Source organism: Sinocyclocheilus grahami, unplaced genomic scaffold (genome assembly GCF_001515645.1).
Source record: "Sinocyclocheilus grahami isolate Dianchi unplaced genomic scaffold, SAMN03320097.WGS_v1.1 scaffold200.1, whole genome shotgun sequence".
NCBI lineage: Eukaryota > Metazoa > Chordata > Actinopteri > Cypriniformes > Cyprinidae > Sinocyclocheilus > Sinocyclocheilus grahami.
In genome coordinates this window covers 225,348-251,477 of record NW_015505379.1, presented here as the reverse complement: position 1 = coordinate 251,477, position 26,130 = coordinate 225,348, and the positions used below count along the sequence as shown (strand labels likewise).

Genomic DNA, 26,130 nt, shown 5'->3' with positions numbered 1-26,130 from the left:
AGGCTGCGATTACACTCGGTCACCTGACACACGACACAAGAGTAAAGAGGTGTGTTCGACTTGATGGATCAGTGTATGATATCAAAGTACGGCGAGAGAAAGCATAAGGAGACGTCCGCGCTCTCTTATAGCTCTCGCAGTACTTTGATGACACACACCCATCGGTCTAAGCAGCGCTGCTTCAAGTCGAGCGCGGGCCATCAGCAGAAAAAGAAAAGAAATAAAACAGTAAACAGCCAAAGGACGTAACTTAGAATAGGAGATGGATCGGTTTGTGAAAACGAAGAGAAAAGCCATAGATGAAGTCGCACAGACCCAGGCAGGTGCTGGTCATTTAAAAGCTAAATGCAGAAATTATGACGAGGCATATCTTGCTCTCGGCTTCACTCACCGTGCATATACCGGATGCTACAGTTGTCGCGTCACACAGCAACAGCTCTACACTGGACGCGACAAAGCGACCGTTGCAAATAATTTTAACTTTGTGTCAGTACGTCATAAATAGAATATGGCATCAGTTTAATGTTGTTGTTTTTTTATAGGTTTAAAGGGGGGCGCGACCAAAAAAGTTTGAGAACCACTGGTCTAAAGTTAACAGACCGTGTTTAAAAAGTGCAGTCCACATGTTTACATATGTTTATTACAGTGACTGTGAATTACCTAAAGTAGTGTGGTAAAGCAACAGATTTGTTTTTATATTTCTGCAATCTACTTTAGTTTGTGTGATTTGTTACTGACTTTCATATTAATGTTTACACCAGGCTTATTTGTCAGTGCTTTATGTTGTCATAATTATTACATGCTTACAAGGTTAGAAGTTCAACAAATCAGTCAATATACTGTGATTGTAGTTGTTAAATAAAAATGTCATTCATATATCACCTTCATCGTAACATATAGGCCTGGCCTACAGAAAAGAACATTTATGTTTAATCTATCTAATAGTGTGTTGGTCATACTATACAATGATTTATAGCTTGTCTGTGTTGAATAATACAGAACATAAAGAGCTTTTAAAAAAAATAATTTCATATTAAATCACAATCACAATATTGGTTAATAAAATCGCAATTAGATTATTTTCCAAAATCGTTCAGCCCTATTACAGGGGATGAATATCATGTTATTGGAGTCGCTTTAACCCACGGACATGAAAAACAACCTCCGGCAACAGTGTTAAAGTAGCCCAATTCCGTGGGAAAACCGTGTACTTGGCAACACTGGTCTGCTCTGTTCAGCGAGCGGCTAAGAGGAGCAGCAGTTTCAGTTAAAGCTGCAGTTCATAACTTTTTTTGCTTAAAAATCCAAAATCAATATTTGAGCAAGTACATAACCAGCCATTGTTCAAAACTATCGCCTTACTTTAGCCTGATTCACATCGGTTAGCTTATAATAATGTTTTTTAATTTGAGTGGTACTGGTAGGAATTTGCGGGAAATTCGAGCATGCCGCTGCGTCATTACATCACGTCTGTAAACATGAAGTTGTCCCGGCTAGTAGGCTATATCGCATGTGAGGGTGCTGCAGGTGGTGGGTCGTTTATAGCCTTTTCTCACAGCAGCTGGAATAATTAAATTGATCATTTTGATGGTGGATTGTAATCCGGAAAGGATTATGTGTTTATGAAACACATGTGACTGAAGTTAAATTATATACAGTTTTAAATAGGCATCTGATTACAGATAGCATACATGGGATTACAAAAGATTTGTATTTTAAAGAGGACCAGTTCGAAGGAAGAATAATTTGCCTTTTGAGTTAAAAGAATTTCTTTAAATGAAATTTGAATGGTATGACAATTAGAGATTAGACTGTACAGAAATTGAAATCTACTCTCTTATGCACACTATACACATAGTCACTCAATGCTGATGTTGTTAACATTAACAATTTGAGAAAAAAGTATAACAATAATAATAATTTGCACGGTTTGATGTGATATGAGCTAAGTGATTGTTAGATTTAATTACATTGGGTAGCGCAATTTATTGTAATGCTTTTTTCCTCAGTTGGTCAGAACAAACGTGGCAGACTTGTTACTTGTTCAGATGACAAAACCCGGTGAAAATGCTTATTTGGGTCGTATATTCAAAGACGTAGGCTAGAATCTGTGATTCCGAAGTACAGTATCCACTCCGGTGCGGTGACTGACAGCCACACATTCACCTCAAAACATTAGATTAATCCGAGCTGGAGCCGTGCCGGTGCACAACCCAGGCAAGGAAGATAATTGCGCAAATAACTGCAATTGCAGGTTTTCAAACAGAGATGGCGACAAAGAGGCAAAACTTACGGACTGCAGCTTAAAATAGATATTCTGTTGCTTATAACTCTAATTTTACATGCAAATATAGCCGAAATTACAGCAAATCCATTGTCATCTTTATCTTATGTGTATTTTATTTCATCAGACGACGGCTCAATTAAAAATCAGGATTTTTGTGCAGATTAATATATTGAAAGGGAGAGCTGGTTATGTAGTCTTAATGGGCCGCGTTTCATATTCATTCCGTTGTCTGACAAAAAAAAAAAACAGAAAAAATATATAAATGAAAAAATTTTTATTGAGAATTTGGCTACATTAAAATACAGTATGTCAGCACAGAGAGGCAAACAAATTGTAAAGGAAATACGACGCAATGACATTGGGAATATGATAATTAGCGTATGACATCGTCTAGCGACTTTTCAAGCGGGCTTTAGCTACTTTCCACTGAAAGAAGTTGGCAACAGTGGAGGGAGGGTGAGAATGAGGCTAAGAGAGAGAGAGGTGACAGGGGACGGGGGGGAGGGGCTGTTTAGAGCCAGAGATGTGAAAAAAAAATGAAGAGAGGCAGGCTGGCCTATAGCGGGGGTTGGGCTTAAGCGCTGTGTGTGTGTGTATGTGTGTGTGAGAGACCAGCTCCTTTCCTCTCTTTGTTTGATTGCTGAGTGGAAAAAAGCAGAGAGAAATAGTGTGTGTGAGTGAGTGAGTGAGAGAGAGAGAGAGAGGAGAAGGATTGAGGGAGGAAAGCAGAGAAAGAAGGAGAACGAGGGAGACGTTTTTTCTTTGGCTAAAAAAGAAGGAATTCTGTTTTGTTTGGAGCTGGAATCCTGCATCCTCTTGACTGTGTCAGCTTTTGCATGGTGTTTTTGTTTGCAAGCCCTGCTGCCGTATAACTTTGTGAATGACGAGCGTCTGCAGAAATCTGTGGTGCATTATGGATTTCTGCAGGTGCCGGTACATGATGCACTCTGATTCTGAGATCACACAGAAATACTGGAAGGGAATGAGAGAATGAAATATAGTAAAAGGATCCCTTCCGCTCTCCGATCCCTTCTATCTGACACACAGGGAGGGAGGGAGGGTGAGAATGAGGCTAAGAGAGAGAGAGGTGACAGGGGACGGGGGGGAGGGGAGCCAGAGAGCCAGAGATGTGAAAAAAAAATGAAGAGAGGCAGGCTGGCCTATAGCGGGGGTTGGGCTTAAGCGCTGTGTGTGTGTGTATGTGTGTGTGAGAGACCAGCTCCTTTCCTCTCTTTGTTTGATTGCTGAGTGGAAAAAAGCAGAGAGAAATAGTGTGTGTGAGTGAGTGAGTGAGAGAGAGAGAGAGAGGAGAAGGATTGAGGGAGGAAAGCAGAGAAAGAAGGAGAACGAGGGAGACGCACTCTTTTTTTTTTCTTTGGCTAAAAAAGAAGGAATTCTGTTTTGTTTGGAGCTGGAATCCTGCATCCTCTTGACTGTGTCAGCTTTTGCATGGTGTTTTTGTTTGCAAGCCCTGCTGCCGGTGTGTGTGTGTGTGTGTGTGTGTGCATGCATGTGTTTGTGTGTGAGGGGGGCAGGTAGTCAAGCCTGCAGCTGGTTAAAGGGAAAATAAGAGCCGAGATTTTACCGAACAGACTGAACGAGCAGTTCACAGTGTGGAATTGCTTCAGAAACACAGGGAATAACACTGGGAAACACGGTAAGACACGCATTCTCCCTCTATCCACCACTGCCGCTCTGTTTCTTTGTGCTTCCAGCAGGGCATTTAAACTGAACTCGTGAAAGTATCCGGGCTGCGTTTGGACAGCTCAGCAGAATAAAAACACACACTAGGCAGAGAGCCAGAGAAAGTTGCTTTGCTTTTTCTAGTCGGAATGCCGCACAAAGAAAGCTTGTTGTATGCAGTCAGTCCGGCTGGCTCTGTTTATATTCTGACTGTCACACACACTCACTCTACTGCAAAAAAAGGGAAAGATAAAACACAAATGCTAGGCAATTTTCCGGTGTCTGCTTCCCACACATCCATATGGAAAAGCAGGATGTATACATGATTGTTCCTGACAAGATTCCTGTTCTGTTAGTGACTCTTTGTTAAGTGGGGTGAGTTTGTGTAATTGTTTTGTAGGCGTATATGTGTGCTGTCCATTGTGGTCATAGGAAGTGGTGGTTATGGATTGTGTTAGTTGAGAACTAGAGTAAAACCCCAGCGGCGTAAGTGTGTGAACCTCCACTTCCTCCTGGCCGTGTGTCCGTCTCACACAACCCACATCCATTACCGGCATCCTGGAGTGTTTCGATCAATCAAGAGTCATTGTGCGGATGTGTATGTGTGCGTTGCTGGGCGTATATCAGTTGGCTCCGCCCCTCATTAAAGTGCTCCACTAAGATAAAGAAACACAAAACATTGCCGGAAGAGCACACTTCATCATTATCATCAGGAGATGTGTAAAACATTTGCACGTCTTCATCTGTCAGTATTCGGTTTCTCCATTCCTCAATATCATCTATCTCACATTCTTGTTCTTTCTATCTTCTTCCTCACCCCGTCCATCAGCAAAAGAGCAAATTGCGACTATCTGCCCTGAAATTAATTTGCCTTCGTGTTGCCGGTGCCTGTTTTCATCAGAGCGTGTGCATGTCGCCCTCAGGCTGCTTTTGCTTTTAACCTACATTCCTGTTTGAGCTCCTCTAGGTGCTGCTTAAGCCGAACGCAGTCCAACTCTGTTAGCATTAGTAGCGTGAGGACTATTATTACCCACAATGCCATGGTGATTAGCAGTGTGCTAATCTATTCATTGGCTGCTAATCTTATTGTCAGCACCGGTAATGACTGGGCTGGTTGTGCATTTCTGAAGTAGTTTTGTATAGTCATTTATGTCCAAACATCATTGTTAGTCATAGCTAACATGGCGTTTGCCACCACTGTCATCAAAAAAAAAAAAAGAGTAAAATAAAATTAAGACAAAAATAATAGTAATAATAATAATAACAACAGTTTTTTCTGAAAGTTCTTACCTGATTTCTAATTGTTTGTTGTTGTTGTTTACAGTAGTGACAATAAGTAATTGCTATAATGTTTTGGCATAAACCATGCTGTTGTATTTAGTACCTTGCTGAAAAACCAGCCTAAGGTGGTTTGCTGGTCTTAATCTGGTTTAAGCTGGTTTCTTACGCTAGCCCAGCTGGTGTTTAGCTAATTTAGCTGAGACTTCCCAGCCTGTCCAGCTGAAGTGTCGAAACCGGCTCTAAAGACCATCAAATCATTTTAGGCTGGTTTAAGTATGCTTTTTTCAGCTTTCTGTCCCAATCATGTTGGCTTTGACTCAGTCCCCATTGTAAGCTTTCTCTTTATCACTCCCTGTGATGGGCGTTTGTTCTTCTGCAGATGTGGTGTGGGTGTGTGTGTCCCCTGAACCCCACCCCCCAGGACAGGCCTGGCTGAACGGGGGATTGTGCATTCATTGGAATGAAGGAAGAGAGAGAGAGAGAGAGAAGGGAGGGAGGCAGGAATGATTGAGTGGGCTGCCTGGAGAAGAAAAGGAGACCAGAGAGAGAGAGAGAGGGGGATGGGGGAGGGGAAATGTTGCTTGGCTGGTGTTATGCTCTTTGGTTGAAGGAGGAGAGGGGGAGGTGGGTAGGTAGACACCCAGCTGGTTAGTTTGAGATGGAAAGATGTGCAAACATCATAGGACAAGAGAATGTGCAGATTGCTGGAGAACAGGGTCATATGTGCTTAAATGAAAGTGAAAACACAAACATCACGTGACAGGAACTATTTCCACAGAAAAAATGCTCATAAACACTGACATGCATAGAAATAACCTGACATTAATACTAGTTAGTGAACTGAAACCTTATAAAATAACTTTTTATAGACTGCCTGTCTATCTTTCTATAGTTCTATTTATATATCAATTAGGGCTGCACAATTAATCGAATTTCTAATTGCGATTACAATTATGGATGCCACAATTACGTAATCGTTCAGAGCGGCAATTAATTGTTCATGTTAATTAAATGTTATTCTGCGTGTTTAAGATGCGTTTTTTTCTTTCTACATGTTATCTTAAGGGTTTTTCCCATTATTTTAGTTTTAGTATAACATTATAATACCATTCATATTTTTACTTTTTATAATTTAAAGAAGAAACCAATCCGATGTATATTTGACATTTGAGGCTTAATACTATAGAAAAGCACTAAAAGTTTTTCAGTTGGAGTGTTTTCAGCTTGTTTATATTCATATAAAAATACAGCATGCAGTTGCATCAAACAGTGGTATAAACATAATTCAATGTAAATTGTGATAATCGTAATTAATAATCGCAATTACAATTTCAAGGGAATAATCGACAATTATGATTTTTGTCATAATCGTGCAGTCCTAATATCAATCATTCTATCCGTCGTTCTATCAATCAGTCTAATCTCTAGAATTTAATCAAGCCTAAAAATTGGCACTACTGTTGTATGTGTGCTTTCAATAATACTTTGGCCAATGTGAACACTTTTTATCATGGCAGTTGCTGCTTCTGTGAATTGTGTTAGGATGAAAGTGCTGACAGTGCACATGGCTCTTTGGTGAGATCATGTTTGATTTGTTTTGTTTGGTAAAGTTTGTTAAAGTCACAGAAATGGGAGGATAGATGTGAACAGTATGTCTGTCTCCCCTCTGTTTCTCTGTTTTCTTAGAGTCAGGCGTTTTCTATCTCACACACACTCTCATAAATTCCTTATTATCGTTAGCATGCAACTCGATCACTCCAAACACACACCTGTGTTTCCTGCGCCTCCTTTGTCTCGCTTTAGTCTCCTGGGAATGAGGTGGTACTGACACACACACACACAAGCACACATTCTCTTGAGTAAACACCCAAAGCTATTTTTCTCGGAATATCAAGTTTATTTATATTTAACAGCATCTTTGTCCTCTAGCATGGATGCTACAATGCTTTTGTTTAAAAAAAATATACTGCAGAGATTCTGACACAATTATTTTATAATATTATTTGGTGTGCATGGAGTGTTTATAAGAAAAGCACCATGACAACCACATTTAAGTCACACACACACACACACACACATATATATATATATATATATATATATATATATATAGCTAAACACATACAGACTGAGTGACATCTCGCAATCTCATTGCACTTTAGTGAAAATCTAAGAATACATACCTTATAGCTTATTCAATGACAACACTGTGCTTTTTATGGTTTTCCTTGTGGAACGTTGCTGATATTTAAAAACGTACACAATCATTGCACTCATCTATGTTTAATTTTTAGTATGCATGAGAAGCAGGATTTTGGTCCAGTAATTTTTCAGTGTGGGTGGGGCTACCTGGTGAGAATATAAAATGAGAAGTGAAAGATGTTATTGCTTTTCATGACGGTGTTACTCTCAAGACGTTCTAAATTCGATAAAAAAATTAAAGTAAAGCTGACCATGGAGGGTTAAAAAACCAAAATATGTGTGTGCGCGCGCGCGCGCGCGTTTTCTGTCAACTTTCTGATCTGCCTCTGTTGTTCTTTTCATTCTCTCTCCTCCTCCTCCCCTCTATATTTGTCTGCTGACATCCCAAAACACTTTCTTAAACTTGAATTGATTTGTGATTTGTCAGTTTTCTCTACAGTATACACACGTCCCGTCAGCCATGAGCTATTTGAAATGTTTTTGAAACATCACACACCTGTTTCAGAGGAAACTGCATGATGTTTTGCCAGATGAATTTATCAAACACCCCAAAATGTGTCTTTCTGCAAAGTGCATTATGGGGCATGACCCTTCTGTGGCCCCTTGGTGTGATCGATGGCCATTTCTCATTACTTAAATGGAGTCATGTGACTGAGCGATAGAGTTGCGCCATCAATGGGTGAAATGGCACCCAGCCAATCGATGGCAAGATCATAGTGATATGGAAAGAGAGAAAGGTCATATCAGGGTCAAAAGTGTGTGTTTGAGCCCCATTTCTTCATTTTTCTTTTATCACACTTTTTCATCCCTCTTTTCTCTCTTTCTGTCCTCTGTAATGCCATTAAGGATGAGCTGCCTTTCTAACCCAGTTCTCCAGTGAGCTTTGACCTCTTGAGTAAGGTGTGTACAGTATGTGTGTGTCAGAGATATTTTAGCTGTACTCTGACCTGTTGTGTAAGGTCTGTATGTTAAGGTTTGTGTGTGTGTGTGTGTGTGTGTGTGTGTGTGTTTGTGTTCGTGTTGTGTAAGACTCCACATTAGTGTATGTGTGAGGTGTGCGATAAGAACTGGAGCCACTGCACAAGGGTGAGATTCTCTGCAGGTCTGTACGAGATTTAGTGCCTTTCTCTGGACTGAGATCTGTGTGTGTGTGTGTGTGTGTTTGCTCTGCCTCTGCTGTGTTTCACACTCCAGTAACCTGATCTGTTTCCTGTAGATGTGGGAGCCTGTATAGACGACCCCCATGTGTGTCCGTGTATGTATGTGTGCCATGTTGCATTCAAAGTCATTGTTGATGTTGTAATAGATTTCTCACTGCTCTTGTTTGTGTAGTGTGAGATGTCTGGAGCTCTAATTCAGATGGCTTAATGTGGGTTTGTGTGTTATAAATGTGTTTTATGAATGACTATTGGTTTTGTAGATGAAGTTGAATTTGTCTTTGTGCCTTATAATAAATTGGCAATTTGTCTTCATCTCTTGGCCTTAGTTTGCAGTTCACCTGCATGAAAAGTGTTAGGCCAGAAACTTTATGCATGAGCACATTGCCCGACTGAAGATACTTGTGCAACATGTTTCGGACGTAAACATTTAGTCTCTTTTAATTTAGTTTTAAATGTAAGTAAAATTTATTTTAACAGAACTCTGTTCCAAATGTTCATTTTATTCATATAAATTTATATTTTCTATATTTAATGAATATTTATATTTATGTATTTTCATTATACTTAATGGTTTAAAAAAATTACAAAAAAAGCAAATAACGAATATAATAAATAATATTTTCTTATGCATTGTGACGTACATGTCATAATATCAGCAGAGACCATGTCAACTAGACAAACCCTATAGAGACAGATCCCCTTTGAAGACCTCGCCGGCCATCGGCACAAGACCTTGAGAACCAGACGAGTCCTCTGCTCAATCTGATGTACGTTGCAGCCTAGAATTAAACCACGCTATGCTGGTTTCGTTTAGCCAGAGGCCTACTGACTGAGCCTGGATTCTCCCTAGGTTTTTTTTCTCCATTTCTGTCACTGATGGTGTTTTGGTTCCTTGCCACTATCGCCTTTGTCTTGCTTAGTTGGGGACAGAGTTTCTGGCAACATTGTTGACTTGACTGCACAGACACTGTTGGAAGAGAACTGAACTGAGCTGGACGATGACATCACTGAATCAACAATGAACTGACTTTAACTGATAAACTGACTGTTTTCTATAGTCCTCTTGCATCATCAGCACACATTCTTTCTGTTTAACACTGTAAAGCTGCTTTGACAGTCTGTGTTGTATAAAGCGCTATATAAATAAAGGTGACTTGACTTGACGTACATCAAAGTGTAACAGATCATTGAAAAAGAAAAAATGTAGAACAGACTTTTTTTCTGGTTTGCAGATTGGATTTTTAGATGTGGCAGTTTAGCTTAAAAGTGAATTGAAGCTTGCAGTAAATTTTAAGAAAGGGGCAGAGTTTAAGCAGAATAAATGACTGGAGAAGTCCGAAATAGTTCACCAGAGAGAAGTCTGTTGTTTTCACCGGAGGACCAAGTTATGACATTATTATAAGATCGATAACATACATGTACAAAATAGGGTGAATTTTCATGGCATGCCTACTTTAAACTGATTGGCTTGCTGATTCCAAGACTATCTACTCTTTCCCACTATTTTGACAAAATAATGCAGGGCTCCAGACTGCGACTATTTTTTCTGCTGGTGCGACTACATTTTTTGAGCAGTTGGACTGGCAGTCAAATTTCACACAACTATTTCCAGCACTTAAAAGCCCTAAAAATGGTTCAATTTGAAGCAGAGAGCACTTATTGGCTTATTAGTCATCACTGTTATAAAATATCACATATCAATGATTTTGTCAGAGTTTTGCACTTTTTTGTGTATGAACATGAAGTAAGAAATGTCACAAAGTGCCTTGAAAAACAAACTTTTCTTCAATTTACGACTGAATCTCACATAAAGAGCATTCCTTTTAATAATCACTGAAGTTGTCAGTTTTGTATACTATAGAAGAACAATAATACAAGTAGAATATATATATACATTTTCTGTTTAAAAATTTAATAATTATTGTTAATAAAAGTAAATTTTGTATGCTTCCCAAATCAAGGTCGGTGCTTTACTGTCAAATGTGTATAAACAACAAATGAGCGTGTAATATTATTAGTAGGGATGCACCGATACCACTTTTTCCAGTACTCGCCTGATACCGATACTTTTATTTTTGGTACTTGGCGGTACCGATACCAATATTTTTATTGCATTTGTACATTTTTTAAATATTGGGTACAGAAACCAAAAGCGTATGTATAATGTTAGTTGGTTAACTTCATTTATCAAATATGACAGTATTTACACAACTATCAATACTTAGTCGGGCATCCCTTAGCCTTAATGACAGCCTGTAGTCTCCTGGGCATGCTGTCACCCAGCTTCATGCAAACCTCAACTTCAGTTTTTTTCCCCAGACTCGGTCTGAATAATTTTTAGTCCCAAATTTGTATCAGTTTTGCTGGTAGTCCACTGTATGAAGAATTTTTGGGTATGATTTGTCACAGTTTACTTTATTTTGCTATCCTCACTTGGATAAATGAACAATAGTGTCCTGCACCCACTAGTAAAAAAAATATAAAAAATTATATCTGGTCTCTGAATAATTTTTGGTTTGACTGTATATCCTTCGGTTATTTTCACACTTAATTATGCCCATTAAAATGTATTTTACAAGTTTTTGTCACTTTCACTGTTAATTTTTTTGCTCTATGGTACATCATCTTTAATTTAATAGCATTAGAGCTTCTCCATTGCAGTGGCTTAGAACTGTAATCACGTGCTTTGCTGTAATAATGCAGTTATAAATCTCCTAACTGCGATATTTTCAGAAATAGAAGTCACGTTTTTTCATCTGAAACGTGCTGCGATTTATATTCCAAAGCCACTCATATAATGCAACACGTGCACGTATTTGTACTGGTGCAGAATGAGAGGGACAAGTACAGCCTAGCGCATTTCACACAGGCTGCTAGATTCACTTTCGCCAGAAAGTCGTGTATGCCTAAGGTTAAAAATAAATAGTTTATAGTGAATGCATCTATAAATGGTCTTATTTTTACGGTTTAGTTTTAATCCAAATGATGCGTGTGCTGAGTGAACATCAAAGATCACTCAACAGAAGTGTGCGCGCTCTCTCTCTCTCACTCTCTCCCTACCGTTAAGTAACTTGTGCATTGTTTTACTTACTTACTACAAACTTTCCAGTGATGTCTGTGAGAAAGGTATATTCACTCGACAAGCTCGCGCATATGCGCCGCCGCGCGCTTAATCCACTCAGCGTGCTTTGTTTATCAGCTCGCGCATATCAGCTATACAGGCGTTAACACTGAAAGTTTAACATTATATTCGTTGCATACATATACTTCGTAGTAGACATCCTTAACTCCATTCTGCTGTCTGTTGTTCTGTTGTCGGTGTTTCTTTGTCTGAATATGGCACTTATCACATGCTGTGTGGTATCGGCGTTTGGTATCGGGGCATTTTAACGAGTACGAGTACAAGAGATCAGTATCGGGCCCGATACCGGTATCGGTGCATCCCTAATCATTAGTAAAACTGCTTCTGGCACCACCATCTGTAGAACTTCGTGTTGCTGGTGCCACTGCTCTCAAATGTTAGTCTGGAGCCCTGTAATATCAAATAATAATAGTAATTGGCAAGTAATGCAGCACCATTGGTCCTTCTTTATAGCTGAGCCCTGATAAGTGCCTGACTGTACCCATGTTTTGGAAACAGAGCTCTGTTTTTTGTCGTAAACTGGTGTTGTAATGTAATTCTTTGTTCTAAGATCATAATACCAGGCTGTTTATACAGACGCTTTAAGCTCTTAGCTGTGAGGTAGCATCATGAATAAGAGATGGAGAAAGAGAGGTGGGTTTTGGGATTTGAGGTTGATATGCTGAATACTGTCTGAATCATTTGGTGTGCTTGCTAGCTGGTGTGGATGTGTTATCACCTTCAGTGCGCCAGGTGCGAGATACGAGGAGTGTGTAAAGCTAATCCCCATTTGTTTTTAGCAGCAGTATCACAGGCAAATGTGGACATTGCTTTTATTGAATGTTTATGTGGAGCCATTTGCCCGCAGCTATAGTGGTGTCCCCTGCTGTGTGTGTATGTAAGTGTTTGTTTGTGTGTGTGTGTGTGTGAGCATTCGTGTGCTCTACTTGAGAATAAATAGAACAGCAGTGTGATTTCACACCCCTCCTCCTCTCCTCCCATCCCCCCTTCTCTCTCGCTCTCTTCAGCATCAGTGCATCTGTGTCATGTCACAGGGTTCTGCCGTCCCAGAGTAACCCACCTCCCCCTCCTTCACACTAAACGCTCACTTTTTCTCTCACTCGCTCTCTATACATCATCATATTTCCTTATCTATTTGCACTTACTGTGTATATACACACACTCCTTTGATATGACAGCATCTGTCAAACATGCATTTGTAAAATACATTTAGTTTGTCTTTTCCTGTGTCATCAGCCCTGATCACACACATGCGCACACATGCAGCACATATTTTACATGTGTATACGTGTGCATGTGTGGACAGCAAGACAGTGAACACAAAAGGCTTTTGTATGTTAATGTGTGTGCGTGTGAGTGTGCGTGCGTTTGTGCAGCCTCAGGCTCCTCCCCCAGGGAGAGACGGACAGGTGTGGAACGGATTGAGTTCTGCCTCATCGACACTGTACACACACACACACACACACACACGCATTAACACACCTGCACGCTCACAAACACACATACATCATCACACACCAACTCAACATAAAGCATGCAAGCCTATTAATTTTCAAATACATAAACACAAATATATACAATTATATATATTCTTGTACTATCTCTGAAAGTAATGGCAGAAATTGTAGTAATCTAGTCTAGTATACATACAGTATCTCACAGAAGTGAGTACACCCCTCACCTTTTTGTAAATATTTTGTTATATCTTTTCATGTGACAACACTGAAGAAATGACACTTTGCTACAATGTAAAGTAGTGAGTGTACAGCTTGTATAACAGTGTAAATTTGCTGTCCCCTCAAAATACCCCAACACCCATCCATTAATGTCTAAACTGCAGGCCACAAAAGTGAGTACACCCCTAAGTGAAAATGTCCAAATTGGGCCCAATTAGCCATTTTCTCTCCCCGATGTCATGTGACTCATTAGTGTTACAAGGTCTCAAGTGTGTTAAATTTGGTGTTATTGCTCTCACTCTCTCATACTGGTCACTGGAAGTTCAACATGGCACCTCATGGCAAAGAACTCTCTGAGGATCTGGAAAAAATAATTGTTGCTCTACATAAAGATGGCGTAGGCTATAAGAAGATTGCCAAGACCCTGAAACTGAGCTGCAGCACGGTGGCCAAGACCATACAGCGGTTTAACAGGACAGGTTCCACTCAGAACAGGCCTCGCCATGGTCGACCAAAGAAGTTGAGTGCACGTGCTCAGCGTCATACCCAGAGGTTGTGTTTGGGAAATAGACGTATGAATGCTGCCAGCATTGCCGCAGAGGTTGAAGGGGTGGGGGGTCAGCCTGCCAGTGCTCAGACCATACGACGCACACTGCATCAAATTTGAGCGCAAGGTCTCTAACATCCACCAGCTCTGTGATGTCATCATGGAGGAGTGGAAGAGGACTCCAGTGACAACCTGTGAAGCTCTAGTGAACTCCATGCCCAAGAGGGTTAAGGCAGTGCTGGAAAATAAGGGTGGGCGCACAAAATATTGACACTTTGAGCCCAATTTGGACATTTTCACTTAGGGGTGTACTCACTTTTGTGGCCAGTGGTTTAGACATTAATGGCTGTGTGTTGAGTTATTTTGAGGAGACAGCAAATTTACACTGTTATACAAGCTGTACACTCACTAGTTTACATTGTAGCAAAGTGTCATTTCGTCAGTGTTGTCACATGAAAAGATATAATAAAATATTTACAAAAATGTGAGGGGTGTACTCACTTCTGTGAGATACTGTATATCTTGAATTTAGCCACTGTCTTTTTATGAGTGAATCATTGAATTGTTCACTCAAATGATTTGTTCAAAACACTTTTCCTATTCATTCATTAATGAAACAAAACTGGTGTGTGTTGCTCAGTGACAGCAGTGGATTGTGCTTTGACACTGTTTGGAACTGTTTGCATTGGTTTGTTAAAATGAATCTCTATTTGTTTTGTTTACATGTGCTTATCATGTAGACAGTCAGCTGCTGTGGTCATATTTATAGATATCAATGTAAATTACCTTGCTTTATTGCCATATAATTAGGATGATTTCAGAAGAAACAAGATGTCATGAACCAGAGCAGTCCTGGACTTTATGCTTGTATTTTGTAGCTGAGATTGGCAAAGTTTACTTCCATTTGATTATGTTGAACTAAAACAAAACAACACTTTGTCCTTTGCACAAAAAAATTAAAATAAAAAAGGGAACACTAGAAAATGCTTTTCTAGTCAAGACAGTTTACTATGCTGTGTATAACCCCATTATTAGAAGAGGCTAGATAATCTCATGATCACTGATTGATGTTCTGCAGTGAGGAATGTCAACTGATGCTATGATGTAGTGTGTGGTCTCACATGATATTAAACATGGTTTCTACATTTTCCAGTCAAAACAAAATCAAAACATCAGTACGAAACTCCCAGAATCCCCCTCAACATCCCCACATCTCACTTTTTCTCAGTCTGCTTTCTCTTCCTCTTTTGCAGACATTATCACATACTCATCATGCCTTAAATTTGCCGCATGTTTTAGATTTGATGACAGTGTTTTTGACTGAGCATCTTGTTTTAAACCAAGTGTTTATACGAACACAAATTTGTTTAATTTGAGTATGTGTTGCTTTACAAAGTTTATTCTAAGTATTTGTGTGTGTGTGTGTTTGAATCATATGTGAGTTTAAACAATTTTGTACGTTTTTGCGTGAATTTGAATTTTAGTATAAACAGATGGATTTACTTATGAATACGACACTCATCTAACCCCACACCCTCACACAGACAAATAGAATATAAAGTACATGCATGCAGACACAGAGTTAAACAAATTGTGTAAGTTGTTATTTTGCATATGTAAAACATTAGTCATTTAAATGTAATCATATTCACCAAGAATCAAATTGACATAATGTGTCAACACATTGCATTACCTACAGATCATGCTAACCAGCCAGACCTTGACCTCTTGGTTACTCCAGCACATTTGTTGCACTAATGTACCAAAAGCTATTTTGCTCACCAACACCGGACACAAAATGAGGACAAATTCAGAGCATCAATTAAATATGGACATGGTATTTTCTTTTAGGTCAGTTTGCAAACCATCAGATAACGTTTAAATTACTTACTCTTTGTCTTTTGTTCAACAGCTCTTTGTAATTAGTTAGTATTGTTTGGCTTTCTTTTCCCCTTTACAGTTTACTGTGGATGGCAGGCCAGCCAAAAGTTGTGTTGTGCTACCTATCCATCTGATTTTTCAGTGCAGGATTATGGTATTTCCTTTGAATTAGCCAATAGGTTAATAAATACAAAAATAACAAAGTGCGGTAAACTATTTGCACAACAAAACAGTGTGTTTATAATTATAATAATAAATGAAACAATTATGATAACAAATACCAGTCGACAATTTCAAGCAGTGTAACAAACTGGTTTTGTACAGCTCGAGTAGCCAGAAACAGCTGACACGGGAAGCCCTGCACATTCAAAGTAAAATCGCCGTGCCTCTTGTGTTAAAAAATAAGGTGGATAATACTAGAGTGCATTTCCTTTTCGTTCAGCCCAACAAATATTAAGTGCACTCACTCAGAGTGAATAGTTCCATGTTTTCTGATTCACTTCACTTTTTACATACTCCAATCAATGAAAGTTATTGGGGTCCAATGTAGGCTTGCCGCGATAGACGGTGCTGACGGTGATACTGGTGTTAAGCCGCAACACCGGTTACGTCACTTTCCCACCACGGCACCGACCCCCACCGTCGTTTTGATTTTTTTATAGTAATAAAAATCATTTAGTTCAGTAAAAGAACAGACGCTACGATTAAAAACTGAACGCGGCTGCTCAATGCAGCGTGCCGAACGACAGTCGCATCACAGATCAGATTTCATTTATCCAGTGAGGAGAGTGAGTCGAGCTGACTGACGAGAAGAGGGGGGGGAGACAGACAAGACGATCACGGATGATTTAGTTTCGAAACGAGATGCAAAAGCGCCTGTTTGGCAATATTTTGGATTTTGAAAAGCCTATTGAATTTTGCCATTTATCTAAGGTGATTTTGGAAGTTTTTTTTAAACATTCGTTTCTTATTTAATTGTTCCACAATGTTTGCTGATTTTTACTTTATTTCAACTTTGTATAATTTATTGATTTTATTTGACATCAAGGTGTATGTCGTGCCTCCAAGCTTTCTTATTTGTTTTGCTAATAAACATTCATTCTTATTTATTTGGTTATATTATACATGTTTACTTATTTCCAGTTTTGTATACCTATTTAAACTTTATGTAAGTTATTTTATATTAGGCATAGCCTGCCCTTTAGCATGGTGTATTTTTATTCATTTTTGTAATAAAAGTTATATGTTTTATATATAGGCTAAAGTGAGTTTGATGTTGTATTTTGTTGTTGCATTCAAGCAACTGACGCCGAATTGCCGCTAATTCAAAAGTGAGGCAATTTTAAGCTATTTAAAAGTTAAGGAAAGTGAGGAAAAGAGGGAACGCCCCCGCGGTGATACCGGTATTACCGGTGTTGTCACACCTCGATTAACCGTTGGGAAAATTTCCTCACCATTACAACCCTAGTCCAATGTTATTTGGACCTCACTGACTAATTTCTATTCTGCAGAAGAAAGTTACACCGATTTAGAACAACATGAAGTAATGACATGAGTAAATGTTGACAAGAGTTTTAATTTTTGGGTGAACTATCCCGTCAAGGCATAATTATGTCTATGTAACTGTACAATCAGGAAAAAGTAGCTATTTGACTATAATAAAAAAAAAAAAAAAAGAACAAACACTGACTTACAGGCTATAAAACATAGACTATGGGCTATACGGGTTGTAAAACAGACTTTATCTCTGCCTCTGTATGACTTTACCTCTTTGGGACATAGTAAAACAGCTTTTACTGGTCACAAATGCACATGCAGCCCCAATGTTTTTGACGGTAGAAACACTAGTGCCATTAAACTCTGAAGACTATATTTGCTATGTTTGGTGTGGCGTATAATGACAGTCTGCACTGTCTGTCTGTGCTAGTCGTCTGCACTGGCTATGCTCTGCAGGAACTGAAGTCAGTAAAGAAATGCTGGCTTAAAACTCTTGATCTGTGAGATTGATTTACAGAAGAAGTTGGTCCCTCAGGGTTTAGGATTTATTTGTGTGTGTTTGTAATGGAGAAGGTGCAGAAACATGTGTGAGCCTGTTTGTTGATCACCTCAGCATGGTTTTACCTGACTAGCGGATGTTCTTGTTACTGGCTTTGTTTGTGTGTGTGTGTGTGTGTGTGTGTGTACTGGTATATATGGTTTATGAGGACACAAATGTGCATAATGACATGGGTACTACAACGTAAACATGGTTTATGAGGACACTTCCTGTGTCCCCGTAAAACAAAAGGCTTAAAAAACATAAAACGGTGTTTTATGAAATTCCAAAATTGCCAGTAGTTTTCTGTAAGGTGTAGGTTTAGGTGTAGGGCGATAGAAAATACAGTTTGTACAGTATAAAAACCATTATGCCTATGGAGAGTCCCCGTAAACCGCAAGTGTGTGTCTGTGTGTGTCTGTCTGTGTGTGTGTGTGTGTGTGTGTGTAAGAAAGACAGTTTTGTCTAGTCTGGCTGTCTGTAGATGTAGATGGAAAGTCGTTTATTGAACTTTGTATGGGAAAAACAGAGAAATGGCTGTTTTGTTGTGGGCTGCTGTCTGTTTCTCAAACTCAGGCTACTGTTATGTGGTCAGTGTGTGTGTGTGTGTGTGTGTGTGTGTGTGTGTGACCTAAAGAAAATGCACCACACCCTCATGAATGACTGACAAATGTTCAAAGACGTTTTAAATATTCATGAGAGAGTTCAAATGCACATGCACACGCACAGACGCTCTGTGTTTAGCGCTAGGGATTCCTGCTTGGCTTTGTTGGTTACTGTTTAGACATTAGCATGTGTGTGGGTACAGGTTTGCATGTGGGTAATTTTCGCAAACCATACATGGCTGAATCTGACCTTTTCATGCAATGTGTGGCAAAAGTTCACTAAACCAAATCTTCAGCGTGGTTTTTGCACCCGCCCACCTTGATGCACACCCACACACACGACTGATCGCAATCAAAACCACACAAACTAACGCAGACTAGTGGGCAGCAACCTGCTAGACCAAAACAAATGAAATGGACTTGCAGACGTAAGCAGGATCATGATTTGACCTGGTATCACTTGTCTCTGCAAGATTTTCTGTAACATTCTAGTTCAACAGGACGGAAAGTTTGTGGGTTTGAATTCCATAGAATGTAGATACTAATAATATTATATACCTTTAATGATTTGTAAGGCTTGATGTTGACAGTGTACCATACTTTCTGTATTTAGGAGTGCTTGCCAAGGTAGTTGCTATTACAGTTGTTCATACTGTGTTTAGTCAAAGTCATGTTTATTGTTATTTTAACACATTGCAGGGCTGTGGAGGAAAATCAAATGTGGTTCCTTCAGGAAACAGCAGTGCAGACTTAACAATGTTCAGCAAATACAGGCAATAAATACAATATAAAATAATATATAATGGAACAACTGTGGGTAAATTTGGGATTTGACCAAACCCCCGTAAATTTTGAACCCTGAAACAAAGCTTGTTTAAGCATTTGACACTTTTATCCAAGGCAGCCTACAATGCATTCAAGGTGTGTTTTGCCTACATCTTCTGCTGCACTTGTTAAGCAAAGGTGTGTAGTTTTATCTTAAAGTAATCAGTTTGGTTGACCACGAAACAGTGAGAAAAAAATATAGTAGACTTACATTGAGAGATGAACTCAAACGTTAGGTACCAGGACCCAATTGTAACAAGCTCCTTAAATTAAGACAACTCTTAGATATAATTATGAACAAATTATCAATAAGGGTTTACTTATTTGTTATTTTTTTTTAAGGGTTTGTAACAACTGGCTGCAGAATATCACAGGTACTTTTGGTAGGTTCTTTTGGCCAGTAAATAACTACCTAGCAACAACCTAGAATACCTTTATAACCACCAAGTTACACCTTAGTAACCACCTTGAACAGCCTAGCAACTACATAGCAATGCCTTTGCAGGCACCCACAACACACTTTCGACTTTTGCACAGGCACATTTTCTTCAAAAAGTAGCTGTATGTCTGTGCTCACGTGAATGTTGTAGTGTGTGTGTGTGTGTGTGTGTTTTGTGTACACATTGGGGTATGTGGTCTATTGTCCCTACACGAGGAACAGCTCTGAGTCATATAGTGACTAACCCTCTGAACAGCTGAATACAGTACCTTGATTCATGCAAAACAAGCTCACACATGAATTTATGGACACTTAGATTTCCACGTTGCACCCATAAAAACGGTGCACGCATGCAGGTCTGTGTCAGCTTGAGTGTCGGTTGCAAGGAGTAGGTTTGGTAAGGAGTTTGGTTAGGTAAGTAAAGTGATATAACCTCAATGCTCTATAACACACAGGTTGATAAAACTGTGTCACAGCTTGTAATCTGGGTTTGAGGCCCTCAGGGGTGGAAAAGCTATTCAGACATAGTTACTGTTTTACTAAAATGTTTTGACTTGCAGCTCTGGGGTAATGGCGAATGCAAGTGGGGGGTAATCTTGTTTTTACTTGAATTGTGGGTATCTGTAGAATCCGTGTCACAAGCTAAGTTTGGTCATGAATAAGAGATTAAATGGACTTGAGTCTTGACACACATGCACACATCACTACCTGATTACACTGACATTTACCATCTTATAAATCAGCTTGGGGTTGTGTAGTTGTTTTTAGAGCCCGACCGATATATCGCTTTGCCGTTATTATCGGCTAATATGAGCCTGTCGCAGATATTTCAGTATCGGCGAATATTCCGCCAATATGAAATTTTTTTCACAGAACATATAACGCAGATTAAATGCTTCTGAATGGTGTAATTACTTAGTTTGTCCAGCAGAGTGTGCTCCATTGTTTGCTACTGGCGACCCAGGTCAGTGTAGTGTAGAGATGCGCGGATGAGCTCAAACTGCACCCGAGTCCACTGCTTCAAATTATCCGCCCGCCACCCATCCGCACCTATATTTGATCGTCACATTACAATGATTCTAATTCTTAGTTTTGCATGATGATATGATGAATGGATGGTTCATTTTTAACAGCAGATTCAGTGACGTTAGAGACTAGAGCTGATCTGTGCATCACGGCAAGCGTCTGCAGTGCATTAAAGCCTGTGTTACAGCCACCGGAACTGATTGCGGTCACTCAGTCAATGCTGGTGTTTATATCGGCCGCGCCACGACCCAGAACTCATGCTTCTCACATCGGTCACATCACATCGCGCGGCGCGACAAAATACAATATAATTTCTATTGTATTTTGATGCGCCGCTCGCATCTGGTGTTGAATAGAACCCATTATAGTCAGTGATGTTGTCTACACTGGATGCAGTAAACTGATGCCTCGTTCTATTTATGACGTGCTGACACAAAGTTCAAATGATTTTCAATGGTCACTTTGTTGCGTCCTGTTGCGCGCAGCACAGACACGGTGTCAGCATAGTTTGTCAGTACAGTCAGTAACGTAGCAGATTGAAAAGTTAGTATGTTTCTGCAGTCCAGTAGACGGCAGTGCGGTGGTGGCTTGAGTCTGTTGAATGGTGCACTGGATGCAGTAAACTGATGCCTCGTTCTATTTATGACGTGCTGACACAAAGTTCAAATGATTTTCAATGGTCACTTTGTTGCGTCCTGTTGCGCGCAGCACAGACACGGTGTCAGCATAGTTTGTCAGTACAGTCAGTAACGTAGCAGATTGAAAAGTTAGTATGTTTCTGCAGTCCAGTAGACGGCAGTGCGGTGGTGGCTTGAGTCTGTTGAATGGTGATTTAACGCTACGTTGTCACCTAGTTGGAGAGACTCAATGCTAAATAAATAAACAACAATGTCCCCGTCTTTTACTCTAACAATGAGAACGGAATTTACTGTATAATGCAAAATTTCATGGAATTTGTCTTATTTTTGATGAATAAATAAAAAAACAGGTCAGTACAAAACTGCAAAAGACTTATTTAAATACGAATGTTCTGCATGTTCATTTGATTACCAGAAAATACACAACACAGAATTTGTGAAAAAAATATTTTAGATGTTTACATTTGGAAAAGCTGTGCTTCCTGCATAAACCTGCCCCTGTTGGTTTGGCAGTAGCTAGCTTGCTCTACACAGTTACCTTGTTTAATTTATTAATTCAGGTTATATATATTTTGTTCTATTTGTCTTATTTAAGTTATTTATAATAAGTGAAGTGAAGTTTAGTGTTAAGTGCACTAATGTCAGACTAATTTTGAATAATAAAGTTTATTGTTAAATTGTTAAATACCCTGCCTCCACTTAATTTTTATATTTTTTTTATTAATAAAAAAAATTCTTTTTATTAATTGTAACAATAAACATTTTATTTGCTCTTTTTGTTGTGCTACTACTGACACAAGACAGCAAATAAAATTGGAAAATAAAAACAACTACTGTAAAACAAAGCAATTGCATAAATTATTTACAAATAAATGCACTCTGGGAGTCAGTAATTCTGAGTCGTAATGTTCCTCAGATCACAGATTCAATCAAGTTAACAAAACTTAAATGGCTTAAGTAAATTTCACTCAAGTTTATCAAGTTAACATTACTTAAATTTTTTAGGGCAACCAGTTTCCTCAAAATGTTTAAGTAAACTCAACTTATCCGGGTTTAGAAGTGTAGTATGTGTTGGGCGAGATGAGTGTGTATTCAGTAGGTCATCATGTTATATGTGTGTGTGTGTGTGTGTGTGTGTGTGTGTGTGTGTGTGTACTAGAGACCTGCAAGCCTGTAATAGTAAGGAGATATTTGAATTATTCATTACAGTTCCGAGTGATGTATTATTCTTACCTTTATGAGCACAAATGACTACATATTTTAAGTTGTTCCAATGCAAGTGATCGCGCCGGCGCCTCCATGTCCTGTAAAGCGCGCTTTAGCTCTCCGCACAAACAATTAGATATGCGTCTAATAGCGCACATTTATATAGGTTAAACATTTAAACTAACATTGTGATATGCTTGAACTGTTTTATATCTATAGATTTTATTTTAGGCAAGTCGTGATGATTTGAGAAGGCTAAATTGATCAAACATAGGCTATGATCAACTCACTGTCTGCCGCTGGCCGCTTGGTCGTTACTTTAAAAAACAAAAACTTACATTTAACAAACAAAAAAATGCTCCAAACGTTTTTTTTAATTAACTTAATAAAAAAACAAAACTAAATATAATCACTTCGACATTACATACAAAACTGAACTATTTTAATGGCTGAAACAGTAGTATGAGCTGTGTTGGGAGAAGGGGGGGAAAAAAAGACGGGCTCGGGTCGGACTCTGGCCAATTCTGATGAGCTGTCTGACAAGGGCCGGGCTAGGGCCTATATTTGAGGCCCGTGCAGGGCTCTAGTGTGTACCTACTTAACCATATTTTTAGGACAAATTTGTACCCAAAAGTTAGCAAAACCTGACAAAATCGCCAAAAACCTCCATTTGAGGACGTCCTCGTTTGTAAAACTGGTATAAAAATAAAGTAAACAAAGTTTTTTTTGAAATTGTAAAAATGCTGAAAGTTTTCTGTGAGGGGTAGGGGTGGGTTTAGGTTAAAAAGTGTATAACTATCTGTATATAAAAACAATAGAGGTCTATGTAATGTCCCCATTTAGATAGCTAAAGGCGGGCCTACATGGTGTGATTCTGATGGTCGGAACGTCTTGAACCCTCGCACATGTCATGATTAAGTTTATCTGAAAATCGTATGGAGGCAGTCACACACAACACGAATTTACTACGATTTTACAAACTCTGACGTAAGCATTACATTTCGCACCATTCATAAAAATATGGATTCTGAGGACGAAATTAGTCAAGTAAGCGATTTCAGAATTTCTGCTCGTTTTGCCGGAAATACAACAGGCATATTCATTCATAAAGCTGAACGGCAAATTTGGCACAATTCAGAATAACAAATAAAAAATAGAGCTGTATAATTAAACTAAAATTATTATATAGACTATTTATATACAGTGGGGCAAAAAAGTATTTAGTCAGCCACCAATTGTGCAAGTTCAAATACTTTTTTGCCCCACTGTACATACGTTGTTTTTGTCATCTTCTGATTGGTCAACTTCAGATGGATTGCCAAATCATCTCGTTCAACCGACAGCATCCGATTTCTTTTTACATGTTTGAAAATTATCGGAGGTGCTCGTAACTCGTTCTCGGATCGGCCCCATAATTCTTCTCACACGGTACAAGCTGCGACCATGCGAGAATCTGCGATTTTCTCCCGAGAGAAAAAAAATTGCCTGCGAGCTCGTACAACAACAATCGCACCATGTACGCCTGCCTTAAGTAAACGCGTGTGTATGTGTGTGCACATGTTCCCAGCTGGTGCACATGCAATAGGGAAGGGAGAGAATCTCTGCTGCTAAATCCAGCTAAAGCTTGTGACCCATCTTGGACCAGCAACAAACCAGCTGGAAGATCTCATAATGGTATTTTGATTAAATGTTGCAACAACAAAAAAAAGAAGTAAAAATTAAACATGCAGTGATGAATTGTTAAAGGGTTAGTTCACCCAAAAATTCTGTTATTAATTATTCACCCTCGTGTTGTTCGAAGCTACAAAAATAAGGAAAACTAAAATAACGACTTTATTCCACATTTTCGTCTCTACTGCGTCATTTGTTGACACGTGTTCACGACAGTACCATGACGTGAGCGTGTGACGGTGCCGGCGCTGACCCAGATCCGGCGTAATGATGTCATCATTGAGAGAGCCCTCATATATCATCAAAAATGTCTTAAATTGTGTTCCGAAGATGAACGAAGGTCTTACGAGTTTGGAACAACACGAGGGTGAGTAATTAATAACAGAATTTTCATTTTTGGGTGAACTAACCCTTTAACTATAAGATCTATAACATGCATTTAGAACATATTTCATTTCAGGCTGGTTTACCAGCTGCCATTTTGAGCTGGATTTCCCAGCAGGTATGGAGACTGTTTTTTCATTCTGTCTCTCTCACTCTCAGGCTGTCTCTCACTTTCATGCTCTCTGAGCACCACTCCTCTCGTCTGTATCAAGAACACTTTGAGTCTGAGTGTCACACTGTCCCTCGTAGACTTAGGTTTCCTCATGCTTGTTTGGTCTGTGTTCTCTTAGAATTCCCTGAATCCTCTCTTCTCCTTCAGAGAGTAGATTAGTCCTCTGTCTTTTGGTAGTGGAGATAGATACTGGCAATTTCTCATCTAAATCCTGTAAACTCCCCCTCACTGTGACCTTTGAGCTCATGGAGTGTGTCAGGGTTCACAGTGACATTTAAAATGAAGCATTAGATGTTAGCTATGAAATTTGCTATCAGGGTTTGATTCCAGCAAAGATATCACTTTTTTTTCATCTCTGTCTCTCCATCTCGCAGAGTGATCAGTCAGGTTATATTAAAGCCAGGTAAACACTGGCCTGTTGTGTTTTATTTTCATCCTAAACAGTTTTCTAAGTAATAGCAGTGCTTTTGGCAGCTACACAGCTTTTGGATTTTAAGTTTGTGTTGACTTTACAGTTGTTGCTGCAGGCCTGTTTTAAAACTCAGAGCAGCTGTCAGCCTGCAGGGGTGTGACCTTTTGACTTTAAGGTCATAAGTCAAGCAGCCTAACCACTTCTGTTTTATAGTCATCAATAAACAAATAAACCCACTTTATCTGACCAAAGATTGCTGTAATTTTCATACTACAGAGAGAATGGGTTTGAGTGGGGCTTTTAAATGTTACCCTCAAGCTACAGCTTTGGGTAGAAACAGAGAGAAGTTGGAGATTTGGAGAAAGTCAAAAATTAAAGAGTACCAAAATAAATTACAGTAAGGATTTTTCTTCTGTCCTAGTCGGGAAATGTTTTTTTCTATTTTTTATTTAAATTTTTCCAGCATTTCCACCACCATAATTATACATTTTATTTTGAGAAATTATTTATATAAACACACACACATGATTCATTATGTGTCTTTGTTGTTTGTTTAGATGTTGAGCATATGTGTGTAAGAAGAAAAGAAAAGCCAAGTATAAATCTTAAAAATAAAGTATAAATTACATTTCTAAATGTGTCTAAAACAATATTCATATGACTCATTAAATGTCAAGTTTTCTTTGCGATAAACTATTTATGCAATATGACCGTAAACTATAGTTAATACGTTTGCGAGGCAAAAATACACATATACAAGATCACTGAATGTAAGATTTAGCAATGCTGCTTCCACTTGCAATCCTTATTTTTATATATTGTTCCTCCTGTGTCCTCAAAGGGTGGTTACAGCCCCCT

General features: G+C 39.0%; 1 protein-coding gene across 1 annotated transcript in view; it reads left to right on the top strand.

The window, feature by feature from the left end:
* The first annotated feature begins 3,618 nt into the window (after positions 1-3,618).
* kdm6ba (lysine (K)-specific demethylase 6B, a) overlaps positions 3,619-26,130 on the top strand; it is a 48,446-nt gene continuing 25,934 nt past the window's right edge. Inside the window, exon 1 of the mRNA XM_016285632.1 lies at positions 3,619-3,944. The gene's annotated coding sequence lies outside the window, so the exon portion shown is untranslated. The remainder of the gene's footprint in view (positions 3,945-26,130) is intronic.